We start from the raw sequence: 14,839 nt of genomic DNA on the forward strand, positions 1-14,839 counted from the left end.
CCCTGAGGTGGTTAGTGTGGTGTGTTAACCACTCGGCCACGGAAGTCGGTCAGTGTCATGCTCACTTTTGTCACTACGACATACACGTGGTGTGTCCTCCCCTTTTTCACTAACCCACCTCTGTATAACATCTGAATCTGCTGTGTGCTCTGTCTTTCTCGTTTTGACATTTTTTAGGCACGTGGAGGACAACCATCCCTCAAGCATGTGACTGGCATTAACTTTAAAATATTACGTGGCTTAGAAGTGCAACAGAACAACACAGCTGCGCTTACAACAGAGACAAAGAAAGCTCCCATGTTCAATATATTTCAGTGTTGCAGTGAATATGGATGGGGACACTGGTACTCCACATGTTTATCAGAGGGTAAAGTATTTGTGAGAAGTTACAAAAGACTAACATGAAGTAGTATCAGATATGAACATTGCTTTTTAATATACTGAATAATGTACTTGCTAATCTCCAAAACTGTTTGCATTTTTGTGTGTTCCATTAATTTTGGTGGCCAATCTTGTACTGTTGTTTGGTGAGGTTACATTGTGTGTTGTTTTGCTCCACACCACTGGGTGCATTGTTGTCTTCTCATCCTTGGTAGCAACTGCTTCTGTACAGGGATCCAGATATGGTATGCCTGTCCACTGTCGTTGTTTCATTCATCCTCTTTTGAATACTGAGCTAGTTGTTACACTATTTGCCATGAATGAATGTATTAAAATTTTGGATGCATGCATGGGGAAATATACCCTTATATACAGTATGTTTCAAAAGTTGCACAACCCAAGCTTTGAAATTTTATTTGGTGGAAACCATAAGGGATATTTACTCCAGGTTTTCTGCATTATAAACTTGCATCCATTGAGATTTTTTAACTTAACATGATCAGTTTAATCCATACAGAATTTTTTTTTCCAGAATGCCACTTTTTGGTGAGAAAAATGTATAAGAAATTATTGAAGTCATAATTGAACGTCTGATAGCTAAGTCAGTGTCATTTGCTGCCAATATTGATCATGTGCATCATTTGATGAATTTACAACTTGCGATTATATTGCTTAAGTAAAAGAAATGCCATTTTAGAAGCATATCACCTTAGCTGGCAACACTAGCAGGTCGAAATTTTGTCAGCAGATGCAAGCAACATTTGCCTAAATATTGGCCATTCATTTAAGTGAAAAATCCTCATTTTGCACCGAAATTAGACACTTAAATGTAAAATTGGATACACCTGGCAAAGCTGCCATTGCATGGTAGTTGTCATACGTCATTTCAAAACAACAAGAGTGATAAGTGCGGCTACTAGACATCCGGATTTCATCAAAACTGTACATTCCTTTCATTTCCTATGCCCACTTTTTTATTATTACCATTGGGACATTAAATGTCCCGATTGAATCATTAAATTAATCATGTAGTCTATCATTGAGTTAATAAATTTGCATCAGGGTTGCTATGCATCTGCAAAACAATGAAATGTCAGGGAATTTGCAGACTGTCTGGAATTTATGTGCATTTTGGAGTCCACAAGAGAAAAAGTTGCAAAATGAACAAGCAGTTCAATTCCACTTCTGGATTCGGTTCTTGTGATTCCACTCCAAAAACAAAAATCTGTTTAGAAACTTGTTTCTTTTGTTCTTATGATTCTCAGGCTTGTGCAAAATTATGGTTCCTTCGAATTTCTGTAATAAATTTTCACTTTTATAATACTCTATATTAGAAAGAATATCAAAGTAAAACTTGGAGTCCAGATATCTGATAGATAAATAAAGTACATTGATAATAATATAATCATAATGATGATGATGAGGTTATCGTCTATTATTTTATAGATCTTAGTCTTGTTGGCACTTCCTATAGAATTCCTAGATGCAACAAAAAATTCTCCAGATGCTGTGTACTTATAAATGTAAGCAAAAAAAGCAGCATTTTCTACGACACTATAAATCTGCTAGAAAATTAAAAATTATGTATGGTTTGTGAACTTTTTTGTGTCGTTTTTATATTGTGGAGATCTGTTATGGTGAAAAAATGTACCTCTGTTACCATAGACTGAAGGGTAGATGCATGTGATTGTAGCACCCAATACATTTGTTGCTGATTGTAATTTTACATTTTACTCTTCAAATTGTCACATGTTCTTGTGTGTGTAGAATGAAATTTGGTAAAAAGAAGTTGTGAAAGTGAATATTTATAATAATTAACGGTTATATAGTTGATGGAAAAACACAAGGTTCAAAAGCAAAAATTATGATGATTAACATGACTGGAAAAATTTCATTTTTGGACTGGAATACCTGGAAATCTCGGGGAATTTCATAATCAAATAATTGTAGCAACTCTGATCATCCTACATACACCGGTTTCCCGAAATCGACGCAGCAGTCATAAACTTGTTGCTTTGTGAATTACAGTAAAGCCAGTGTAGGTGCTTCTCTTCGAACAACTCTCGCACACTAATATATGAATAAGTGATTAAATACTCAACAATGCATACATGCTGTTTTAATGAATGACATACTGACTCAATCAACTTTTGTGAACTGGGCTCTGTATAATCCTTAACCTCAATGTTAAAAAATGGATGCAGAGAGCATCTTGAGGGAGGTTAAAACTGCAAAGTAGTGAAGAGACCTGCACAGGACAAAAAGGGTAAGGATACACTCGGAGACAGTGCAAAAAGCTGAAAACATTTGTTGAAACACTGTCGTCATCTCCCAGCATGGATCATAAACAGTTGGGAAGATGAAAGTCTGCATGAAGTAAGCAAAATCTGCACGTTCAATAAGAATATGCTGAACACTTAAAATGGCATTCCACACACATTGGAGGGTCCAGCCCTTGCATGAAGTATCTAATTGGCAACCGAGTTATTATACTGTGTATGCTTTTAGAAGGAACATGAGTTCAGGCAATATGCAGCCAGTGCTGTTGCCAAACTAACTGCTAGCGGAATGGAAAGACAAATAATTATTAAATAATACCCATGGAACACACACTATTGCACAACAATCGAACATAAAGGCTGTATTGAATCTTCTCACAACTGGTCTCTGTTGCGTACGAGTAAACGATATGCAAATGACTTTACATTGCTCTTGCCTCAAATACAGAACTTGGACACTCAGTCGTAATGTTCGAAAATGCCCAGGACAATGTGTATATTGAGACGGATTGTTTTTCCAAGACATAACTCGGCTGTGTCAACATGGTGGCAATGATAAACAAACTGAATTTGTTTCCCAGTGTTTCTGCAAGAAACTATAACTCTGGCTGTAGGCGACGGAAATTCATGGGACTTGGGCAGTGAGGTTCAAAATGTCTTGCCCCATCTTACGTGTGCTGCTGGAAAATTTTCTACAATCAATATGAAAAAGGACTTGAAATTATTGTTTTTCAAAGTATTCACCCTTGATTGATACACTTTTGCATATGCTCAAACCAATTTTGAAAGAATTTTTTCCACTCTGAAGCTGATACCTCAGAAACCACTGTTCAGAATGAGTCAACAGCTGCTTCAGGCGACACAAATCACTCACCACACATCTTATTTTTCATGCGTGGGAACAAAAAGAAGTCATTAGGTGAAAAATCAGGTGGGTACGGATAATGAGTCATTAATTCAGCATTTTTACTGGACAAAAAAATCAAGTTTGGTGTGCTGAGTGGGAACTGGTGTTGTCCTGGTGAAGAATAATGCGACGATTTGAGTTTATTTTACGCAATTCATTGGTGACCTCACTCAGCATTTACAGTCCTTCGATCTTCGAAAGCTATTGTTGCCACATGTCCAGTATAACCGAAGAAACAAGCAATCATTTGGTTGGCAGCACTCCTCGAAAGAACAACTTTTGTTGGTTTCGGCTCACTTTGAAACACCCAAACAGTGGATTGCTGTTTAGTTTTCGGTTCGTATGAATAGACCCAAGTTTCGTCCCCTGTAACGATGTAGTACACCAAATTTGACTTGCCTTGGTTGAATTTTTTGAGAATTTCTTTACACCAATTTACATGAGCCTCTTTTTGAGCTTCGGTGAAGTTGTGTTTTTCCAACGGCTTGAAAGTTTCCGTACATTCAGATGACCATGCAAAATTGTATGTATTGCTTTCATGTCAATGTTCAAGGATGCCTGAATCTCACTGTATGTCACATGCCGATCTCTCAATCATTTCACGCACAGCATCAACATTACTAGCAACAACAGACGTGGATGAACGACCTTCACGAAATTCATCACTGAGAAATGTGCACCCACACTGGAATTCGGAAAACCAATTGTACACAGTCCTATTGGATGGTGCTTCGTCCCCAAAAGCCAAATGAAGTCGCTCGATGCATTGTTTCGGTGTTAAACTACATTTTAAATCATAAAAAAATCCTTGCCCAAAAGTGTTCACAAGAAATTTTAATTTCTCACACGAAACTACTACTTCAAATTGCTGTGAAAAATAAACGAATAGGCTTAAATAAACAATCCAAGATAATTTAATCATAAAAAAGATCTATTCTTCCGATTTTTATAATAGTGGAACACTATCGCCACTGTTGGTGGTAGTTTGCAGAAACTTTTCCAGCAGCCCTCGTATGATGAACCTTGAAGTGGCGAGTTTTATGATAACTTGTAGTTCTTGCTTCAGTTTCCTAACTGTGCAACGTAGCAGTCCTGCCGTAGGATGGTCACCATGGACAGGCTCTGCATGATCCTGCCCAATATCGCTTCTAAAACTGTACGCCATATAGAATGACTTCTTCACGAGGGAAAGGATGGTATGAGGAAGGCACCAATGGTGGGCTTGATAGGATGATTGTTGCATATCACATAGGGAAGACACAAGTTATTGAGAGTTTGCTATCGGAGACAAAACTTAGTAATCAAACTCATAAGATACTTATTTCATGCCACGTATTGTCAAGATATTTTAAAAAATTGGATAAAATCACAACATATACCAGTTTTGTCCTTCGATTTTTGGACAGACCTTGGTCCTTCAGGATTAGGAGGCAAGAATGAGTTGTGAAAGAATTAAAATAGTTAATCATGCCACTGTGGAGATCAACCATTCCTTTCAGCTATCTGAGAATCACTGAAAGACCAGGGTCAATCCAAAAATTTGGAGGACAAAACAATGTACATTTCTTTTATCTGGTTTTTAATTCAAAATCTCTGTAAACATTGATTGCTGTATATTCTTCCTTGGCACTTTCTATAACTGGTGCCATCAATGACCATTTCCAATGAAGCTGCTCTGTGAGTGTCATTAAACTATATGCAATATCTACCTAAAGACGTGTTTCAGTTGGATAAGCTACTGTTAAAATAAATGAAAGCTGGATCTTTTCTCAAAAAGTACATTGAATTCTTTGTAGTAGTTACATTATTCAGGGTTGTACACGTAGTCCTCTTGAGAGTCCTGCTTCTTTTTCCTTCAAGACAGCGTCAAGTCGTCCTTTCTTCTAAATGGCATGCTGATGTGCTGTAACCTTGAAAAGCAGAAATATGTTTTTCATGTCTACGCTTATCTATGATGGATCTAAAGTTTTAATTTCCCTATGGAACATATTTCCGTGGTTTCAGTTCCACTCTTAAACTGTAGGTCCAGTCCTATTGGGCTTTCTCTGTATGTAAAACAAACCTTCATTTTTTTTCTACCCTGCAATTTGCATTATGGCTTTCAAAAACTAGATAAGTTTTTTTGCATTAGTGTTACTATCTCAAAAATATCTTTGTACACTATATCAAGGTGATCTGCTCACACCAGATGAAAACACAAGCATATATTATCAGCACCAAAAGGTTTAGCAATTTTGATCAAGACATACATATTTATGAGAAAGAAACTTAAGCTCATTTAGCTTATGTGTGCATTTGGAACAGGAAACTTCAACTGTGAAAAATCTCAAATTCTACACTGTTTCCTCCCTCAAGTGTTTTTACAATACTGGAAGAGAAACTGCTAATTTCAAGAAATTTCAGAGAATTAACAACTTGTAAATGTGATCATTTGGAATTTCCCAACTATTTTGGATCCCAAAAAATTGGGATCGGGACAGGATCTTGCTGAAAAATGTCTATCCGAGGTCACTCATTTAGGGGATCAAACCTAGGTATCCTTTGAACAGACTGATAAATACAACTCTTGCAAATTAGTTAATTTTACAACTGTAGAAAGGGAGGAACTTTAATAGAAATTAGCTTAATGTTTTGAAAATGAAATTTCCTAACTGCATTTCTATGGATAAATATCATCAAAGTAAAAATTGAAACTCTAACTGTACCTGGAACCTCATCCATTACTAGACTCCTGTATTCTCCCTGTAGTTACTTCTTTCCATGAAATCTATAACAGAATAAATTGTCATATAACGCTTTATATAATGCTCTTCATAAAGGCCATAGTATCATGTAAAAGTTTGCATTCATAAACTTACCATAAATATTCATCCTTGGAGTTGACGATAATGCAATTAGTAAGCCCTCTGCAGCATAGCAATGGCATTTGCAAGTTCCGAAATCTTGTAGACAAGTCGAATTGCTGAAAAACTCAGACAAAAACATTATGGAGTGAACATTGATTATAACACACTCATAATTTGGATACAAACCTGATTAGCTTGTGTCCATTTTTTTGAAACCTGCAGAATACAAAGCATGTTAAAAACATTTGGAAATACAGGACCTAAGTTTCTACCACATTACATGGATTCATTGACATATGCAAACATTGCTTTGCACTACAAAAAATACTTCTCTTATTTATTCTCGGCTGACAATATTGAAGAAGTGAAGAATTGAAATTTGTTTGGAGATCAGTTCATTCAGATACCTGAAAGATATAAACAGAAAAATTCTAAAAAAAAAATCAAACTTTTTTGAGTTATCTTCAATTTACTATCATACTTACGCCATCTTGAGGAAAACTAGGATAGGATCAGTGCAAATTGATAGATACTAGATGTTGTCTTGGAGATTTCTGTAGCAATTACTGAAATATAGAAAATATAAATTTTATAAATGTTATGAACAATTAACGGTTATCTTGAAATGGACATATCTTGTTCGCTGTGGCTCTTATCTGCACCGTTGAAGACATCCAGCCTTATTTTCCATCGTAGTTTTCCAAAAGTTGCTTCCTGCAATAGAAAGTACAAGAACTTTTATAAAAAATTCAGTAACTAATGAGGGAAAAAAATGCAGGTTTTTACGTACAGATACGTTTGTACTTACTTTTTACTTTCCTCGTTCTGAGTACTGTAATACTGATCAGAAATCCCAATATTTGTGTGAATGGTTTGGAAGTTCATTGCTGTTGACTGCTCCGAAAATCTACCCTGAAATACATGAATTGTATGTTAAATTGCAATATGAATGCTGCAAAACAAGCACGAAAAACACATAATGAAAATTAATTTTCTTACATACCTGATTTATTTTTACCTTTTTTCCTATTTACTCTGAAAGTGCTTCATGTAATTTAACAAAATGGGCCATGGTATTACTGTTGCTCTGAAGTTATTTCTATTAAAATGCTCATAGTTGTGCATTAAAGTGAATGTTGACATGATATTGAACAACTAGAGCTCAGATTTATTTGCTGAAAAAGAATATAAAATGTTAGACATTATCACTAGCAACGTGTCAAATGCACCTAAAATTTCAATTCCTTGGTTAGTATTAGAATCTAAAATCTTAAGAGTACGTTCGTGGCGCTCTAGTCTAGGAGTAATTTTAAGTTTTTTTAAAAGAGCAAAAATAATGTAACTCTTACCTGTGTGAGGTTGCCTGGTGTGTTGAAGAAATTTTCTTATTTTTTTTCCAAGTTCTTTCATTAAGTTTGCCTGTTTTAGAAACCTATATTTGTTGGGAGAACTGTAACATTATATGCTGAAAGAAAACTTGCTGAAATGAACAAACGAACAAGTTAATTTTTTTGGGTGTGGCCATTTTGCACCCTTCAAAGTTCACGAGTAAAAAACCCTCTTATCTAAGCCCTTACTTTAAAGTTAAAAAAAGGGGTGTAGTTTATGCAGGGAGGGGTCACTTATTAAGTAATTTATAACTTATGCTGAGTTTGCAACACTTCTATCTAATAGGTTAGTATAAGTAAGCCTTATCTTACATTAAAATATGAGGAATTCGGTGTATGCTCTTATATGGAAACTAATGTGTGTGGAAAGTGACTCTTGAGATCGTGTCATTCTAATATAATGTAATCGAAGAGTAGAATACCTCAGGATTGGTGAGGAAGCACATTTCCAGGATATTGGGAAGCAAACATTTTTTCAAGACCTTACGAGTCACTTAAATAATATGTTACCTCTAACTTATACTAAGTTTGCAACACTCTTAAGCTTCTAATCTGTTAGTATCGGTAAGCCTTATCTAACATAGAATATGAAGGAGTTACTATATGTTCTTATACGGAAGTTAATGTGGGTGGAAGGAAAGTTATTGTTGAGTTTGTGTCTATCTTATCTACTTATTAATAAATTTACCTCTAACTTATGCTAAGTTTGCAAAATATTTATTATTTCTAATGGGTTGAAGCCTTATCTAACATAGGATATGAGGGACTTAGTGTACGTTCTTATATGGAAGGTTAACGTGGGTGGAAGGAAAGTGACTGTTCAAATCTTATCTACTTATTAATAAATTTACCTCTAACGTATGCTAAGTTTGCAAAATTTTTAATTTCTAATAGGTTGAAGCCTTATCTAACATAGGATATGAGGATCTTAGTGTATGTTCTTATATGGAAGCTTAACGTGGGTGGAAGGAAAGTGACTGTTCAAATCTTATCTACTTATTAATAAATTTACCTCTAATGCTAAGTTTGCAAAATTTTTAATTTCTAATGGGTTGAAGCCTTATCTAACATAGGATATGAGGAACTTAGTGTACATTCTTATATGGAAGCTTAACGTGGGTGGAAGGAAAGTGACTGTTCAAATCTTATCTACTTATTAATAAATTTACCTCTAATGCTAAGTTTGCAAAATTTTTAATTTCTAATGGGTTGAAGCCTTATCTAACATAGGATATGAGGAACTTAGTGTACGTTCTTATATGGAAGCTTAACTTGGGTGGAAGGAAAGTGATTGTTCGGTTTGTCAATCTTATCTATTTATTACTAAATTTATAGATTACCTCTAACTTATGCTAAGTTTGCAACACTTACTATAAGGGGTTACTATAAGTAACATACTAACATGTACATTCTTATATGGAACCTAATGTGGGTGGAACACGACTGTTGAGTTTGTGCCAATCTAATCTACTCCAATCTTATAGAGTAGAAGGTGTCAGGACTATTCCTGAGAGTGCATGTTTCCAGGAACACTTTATTTTCAGGAGCTTATAGTAGAATGAAGGGAAGGCTTTGTTTGTGGGGTATTGAGAATGAAGCTTGTTTTCAGAGGTATAAGGATTTGGGTCTGTGTACAGGGTTGGCATTGTTTGCAGAATGTTAGGAAGGGAACTTGTTTGTCATGTGTTCGGATAGGGCTGTTTAGGATATTGCTAGATTTTGGGAACATTGTGTTTACAGGTACAGAATTTTTGGAGGAGTGGCATTCTGTTTGCAATATTGTGAGTGGAACATGCATTTAGGGTGGTTAGGGGAAAAGGATCCAGCATTTTTTTTAGGAAATGGAATAGTTTTATTGACACTGGGATGGTAATGTACTTCTCAGTGGCATTCGGTAGGAGGATTCGTGATTTTTGAGGGAGTTGTATGCTTTTGTGGATATTAAGTAGCAAACGCTTTTCCATGGACACTGGAAAAAGGATCCATAATTTTTGGGAGAATGGTATGGTTTCTGGTATATTTCGAAGGGATATGCATTGTTTTTTTTTGGGGGGGGGGGGGGGTTGACACAGTTTCAGGGGTATTGGGATGCTCGAGGATAGCTGTAGAGAAAAGTATCCTGGAGTATTCAGGGAAATTGCATGGCTTCGAGTGGATATTATGGAATATTAGGTAGGGAATGTGTTTCCATAGGCATGGGGGGAAAATGGTAGGTTTTTTGAGGGTGATGACTGGGAAGGGAATGAACTTCCAAGGGTATTGGGTATAAGGAAGGGGACATCATTTGCATGTCTAACAGGGGTGGGTCAGTGTAGGATTTCTGAGGCAGTCACATGTGTAGGATTTCTGAGGCAGTCACATGGTTTCTGGAGTAGTAGGCAGGAAATGGGCATAGGGGAAAGAGTTCAGGATTTTTGAGGGAATTGTATTATTTTGTGGATATTAAGAAGGGGACAAGATTGCAGAGGCATGGGGTAAAGGAATATATGATTTTTTTTTTATAAGGATGGCATGCTTTGAGGAAGGGGAAGGGGATGTGATTTCTTCGGCTTAGAGTAAACAGATGCAGGAATTTGGGCACGGGATAGTTTGGGGGGGGGGACCTTGTTATCCAGAGACATGTGCGTTGAGGGAGATGTGCTAGTGGAAGGAAACTTATTTTTCAGTGGCCTTAGTTAACAGACCATACCCAGCTTGGTATGCTCGCAGGGAAGATAATTTTTTTGCTGGAACGTGGGTTATAAAGGGGTTCAGGACTTTTTGGGCATGGTTTAAGGTAGGGTATTGGTTTTTACGGGATGGCATGTAGCAAATCTGGATTATTGAAGGGAATTTGGTAGTGGTTTTCATGGCATGTGATATAAGGATTGTTAAACTTTTGGGGGAATGGCATGGCTTGAGCGGTATTTGAAAGGATTTTGAGGAGGTGCTATGATTTCAGGAATATAAGTATTGGGGTTTGTTTCAAGGAGCTTAAGGGTTTGAGGGAATTGTTTGGATCTGAAAAGAGCTGCAAGAAAATACCTCCAGTTTTACTGGAATTTTATAGTTAGGAAAAATCATTAGTTTCAAAATTTACACTCTTCATTGTCTGTACTTCCCTGCTTCATGCGCAATACCTGTTTTCACCTCTTCTTGCCTCTGGTAAAGTGAATGATGTATTTGTCCAACATGGGAATTGCATCCTTGATCCGGTCATGTGTGGTTGATCATCATCTTCTTTGTTTGAGCATTGGATAAGTGTTGTGCTCTTTGGTGTTGCAAGGATTTATGCAGTAAGATGATCAGTTCTGCAAGAATTATATGAACTGTCAACAAAGCAATTTTAGTACTAATGCAAGGAATAAAGTTAGGAACTCTATAGTAATAATAATAATCTGTGCAACAGCTCGTGAGGGCCTTGGCCTCCGTACCAACTTCCAGCCTCATTCCCACATGCCTCAGCAGAGATGGAAGACCATCCAACCAGTTACTTGGTGAAGTGTGGTCATCCTGGCGAACCCCCAGTTGTAAGTTTACGTAATTGAGTTATGCTACTCATTTGTAGCTCCCCAATCCTCACGATTGTGGGTGTCATACACAGGCTGAAATCTCACGAGAAAGTTGTTTTGCTTCTGGACTGAGATTGGAACCACCATTCGTTCCATAGACGGAGCCTAAAGTCTGATGCTTTAGAACGCACAGTCATGGTGCGAGACAGGAACTCTACAGTCAGGGGCGTATCCAGAAAGTAAATTTGGGGGGGGGGGGTCTAGCCAGAGGTGCCCATCCCCCAAGGCCAATGGCACGTCCTCCCTCTATAATAGTACGAGGATAATTCTCATTTTTTATTTTTAAATCGTATTTACAGAATTGAATGCATGTTGACACTTTTCGGAAGCGATTGTCTCTTGGGCAAGAAAGAGCAGAAGCTAAATTGTGATGAGGGTTCTAAATATTTTGACAACTACAGTAAAACTGAAAACCTTTTCACAGAGTACAATTAAGAAACTGTGGATAGATCATTTGCTTGGGATGGTTCACTCGGACAGCTCCATTTAACTGAAGTCAGATTTTCAGCTGGTATATCACTACCCAGTGTGAAACTAAAAAAGGAAACTTGGTGAATGTTATTTTCAGAATCCGCAAACCGTGCACACAGGGTTTTCTATACCTGCAGCATCAAGTATCTCATTGGAAAGTATGCTGAATCCACCATAGTATTTTTTTTAAAAAGAAAGGAATTTGGGAAGGGGGTCGGGACCCTCCCCTGGATACACCCTGGTCTGCAGTAAGAAGATAAAATGAGCCAATGAAATTCTAGGGATGGACCGGTATGAAATTTTGGCCAATACCAATATAGTACTGATATAAAATTTATTGATACCGATAACCAATATTCCCTATGGTCTCCATAGCCCCATACCAAGTTTCAGTGCAATCTGTTGCTTCAAATGGACTCCAGAGGGCTCTGAATAGAGCAACTTTAATTCTGGACACCCTGTATGTCCAGCAATAAAACATGTGGTATAAGTTAATTGTTTGATTATTTTATATTTTATTGTTACTAATTGGTACACTCAAAAACTCAATATGCTGACCAAGGCAGAATGTATTTTATTATAAAATATACAACTAAACATTACGTTTCAACCTTCTAGCAAGGTCTTCTTCAGACTATGTACCAAATACAGCATTTGGTTGAAATGTAATGTTTTATGTTTTATAATAAAATAAATTCTTGGTCAGCATATTGAGTTTTTGATTATCATGGGAACAAGGCTTAATGGTGTTATACCTTATCATCAATGAAGATTTCAGATTTTGATTTTTACCACCCACCCTCTTCCCCACAATCACCTAATGCTTTGTAATTATTGATAAGAAAACTAAGCTATTTTTAATTTTTAATTTAAACTTACCTTGTAGTTCCAGATGATCATGCAAGATCGGATGCTCGAATTGTTTCCTTAGATGTGCTGAATCCCTCGTTGTTCTGTCCTCACTTATGTATGCTTTGAGGATGATTGTAACAACATGATCTGTATTTTCATGTTCCTTATAATTGATCAAATTTCTTTCATTTCTGATCTTATTGCACATGTCTGAATATCATATTGCCTTGCTTTTTTGAGAGCTTACTTCTGTTCACTAGTTGTTTATTTTGCTTCATGGTTGCTTCTTACTGTCAGTGTCATACATGTTTTGTCTTCATCTGATATTCTGGCTATGGTTGCAAATGTTACTGCCTATTTGGTATTTTCATTGGAATATTTTTGGTATGAATCTTCTGAGGTTTGTTGAGTTTCTTATATTCAAGCATGATTCAACCTATTCGTCAATCTGAGTTCATACATTTCTCTTTATTGCTTCAATTATTTCATTCTTACTGGTCCAAAACGTTTCATCATAGAGAATATTCTTCTTGTAGCTTACTTGTCATTATTGGATATTTCTTCTCTTGTTGGATAGATTCTTGTTCTCACATAGTTATTTTGGAATAATGGTGTTCGCTCATTTTTCTTCATTCTAACATGTGGTAGTTTCGAAATTTTGCAGAGATATTTTGTTACTTGCTCATTTTAGAATTTGCAGTTCTCTATAACATTACCTTGAATGTTGATTGCTGATAAGGCACTTATGTGATGGTGCATGTAGCCTGTGTTTTGATGCATCCACAGTAGTTTAAAGTGAGCCAATCAATCCGCGTGTGCATTCTCATGGAATTCAGATTACTTTCGTCTTATGTCTTTTAAACTCTTTCTGGTTTCATATTGCTAATGCTTACTCATTGTTTATTCTGCATTCTGATTTTGTAACATTATGTAGATCTTTTGTTTTCAACCATAAGGTGGTGAAAGTTGATGTAGCCATCACTCGGTGTAATATTTTCGCCTGTCACTTTTCATGGAACTGTATTTGCATTTTTGCATGTGCTTCTCTCTGATGCTTTTTGTTTTGTTCCCTCAGCATATCCTCTTTTCTATTCTCCTGTTGAAGTGTTAAGTAATGCAACTAAATGTTGATCTATCAGCTCTTGTGTAGATAGATGGTCTGCTGTGTTAGACTCTTAAGAATTTATGGATGTTCTTCCTTGCATTGTTGAGGAATAGTATCATTCATTTGTATTGTTGCATAAGAATGTACCCCTTGTCTCCTTTGAATCTTGAATGTCAGATATCTGGTCAAATGGGTGCATGGCATGTCCAGTCTAGCATCATATCATGTGGAATGATGTATACAATCATTTGTAACACTTATGTATATGCTTCTCCATCTATTGCATTGGTCATGTATTATGTCATTCAAATCTTGTAATGCTTGTGCTTTGCATGATGTTATTTCAGGCTAAAAGGTAGCCATCAGTGATGTGAAGGTGATGTCTGCTAGGAGCCTTCTTTGACTTTAGGATTACTTCATTTCATGTCTTTCTTCAACTCAATACTTGCCATATGGTTACATGCTTCCCTTCCTTTTTCATGCTGTATCTGTAATTACGGAAGTGTTGTCATTCCAGTCTGGATTTCTTAAGGTCTTATTCTGATGCTGCAAAGAACTTAATAAGATGAAGGATGCTGTTTTAAGACAGTAGAAGCAAAAAATTGGATAAATTTAATTTTTCAACACTCTTGTTCAAATCATTGGCTTTATTCTGTGTTGGTTGAGTTGTAGTATTACAAATAACCTTATGTATTCTGCTGCAATGTGGATATTTAGCTGCTATTCACAAGTTGAAATTTGCTTTGCATCCAAATAACATTTTGTCCTATGAAGACTTGTTTCTTAGTAGTTCCTGAGTAATGAAACAGCTTTTATGTTTACATTAGAAGCTGAACATGACACCTCGCGAATCAGTTAGGGATAATTATAGTTCCATTATAACATCAGGGATTTTTAGGCTTTTATCCCATTGAAACTTTTTCTTGCAGTATAAACTACTGTTGTTGTTCAAGAAGTGTTAAGAATGCTTTCTCTTCACCTGCTCAAGTAGTATTGCCTTTAATTCTGCTTGTTTGAATGCGTAGTGCTTGTTCAAGATCTTGAAAAGTTGAATAATGT

General features: G+C 36.3%; 1 long non-coding RNA gene across 1 annotated transcript; it reads right to left on the reverse strand.

The window, feature by feature from the left end:
* Positions 1-10,173: 10,173 nt before the first annotated feature.
* Positions 10,174-14,254, reverse strand: LOC146004712 (uncharacterized). Its single transcript, XR_014443958.1, has 2 exons — positions 12,703-14,254; positions 10,174-11,091 (listed from the first exon to the last, which is right to left on the reverse strand). It is a non-coding gene; the product is annotated as an uncharacterized LOC146004712 (long non-coding RNA).
* Between the last annotated feature and the right edge of the window lie 585 nt (positions 14,255-14,839).

The sequence above is a fragment of the Lepisma saccharinum genome, chromosome 22, assembly GCF_977018435.1.
Source record: "Lepisma saccharinum chromosome 22, izLepSacc3.1, whole genome shotgun sequence".
NCBI classification, from domain to species: Eukaryota; Metazoa; Arthropoda; class Insecta; order Zygentoma; family Lepismatidae; genus Lepisma; species Lepisma saccharinum.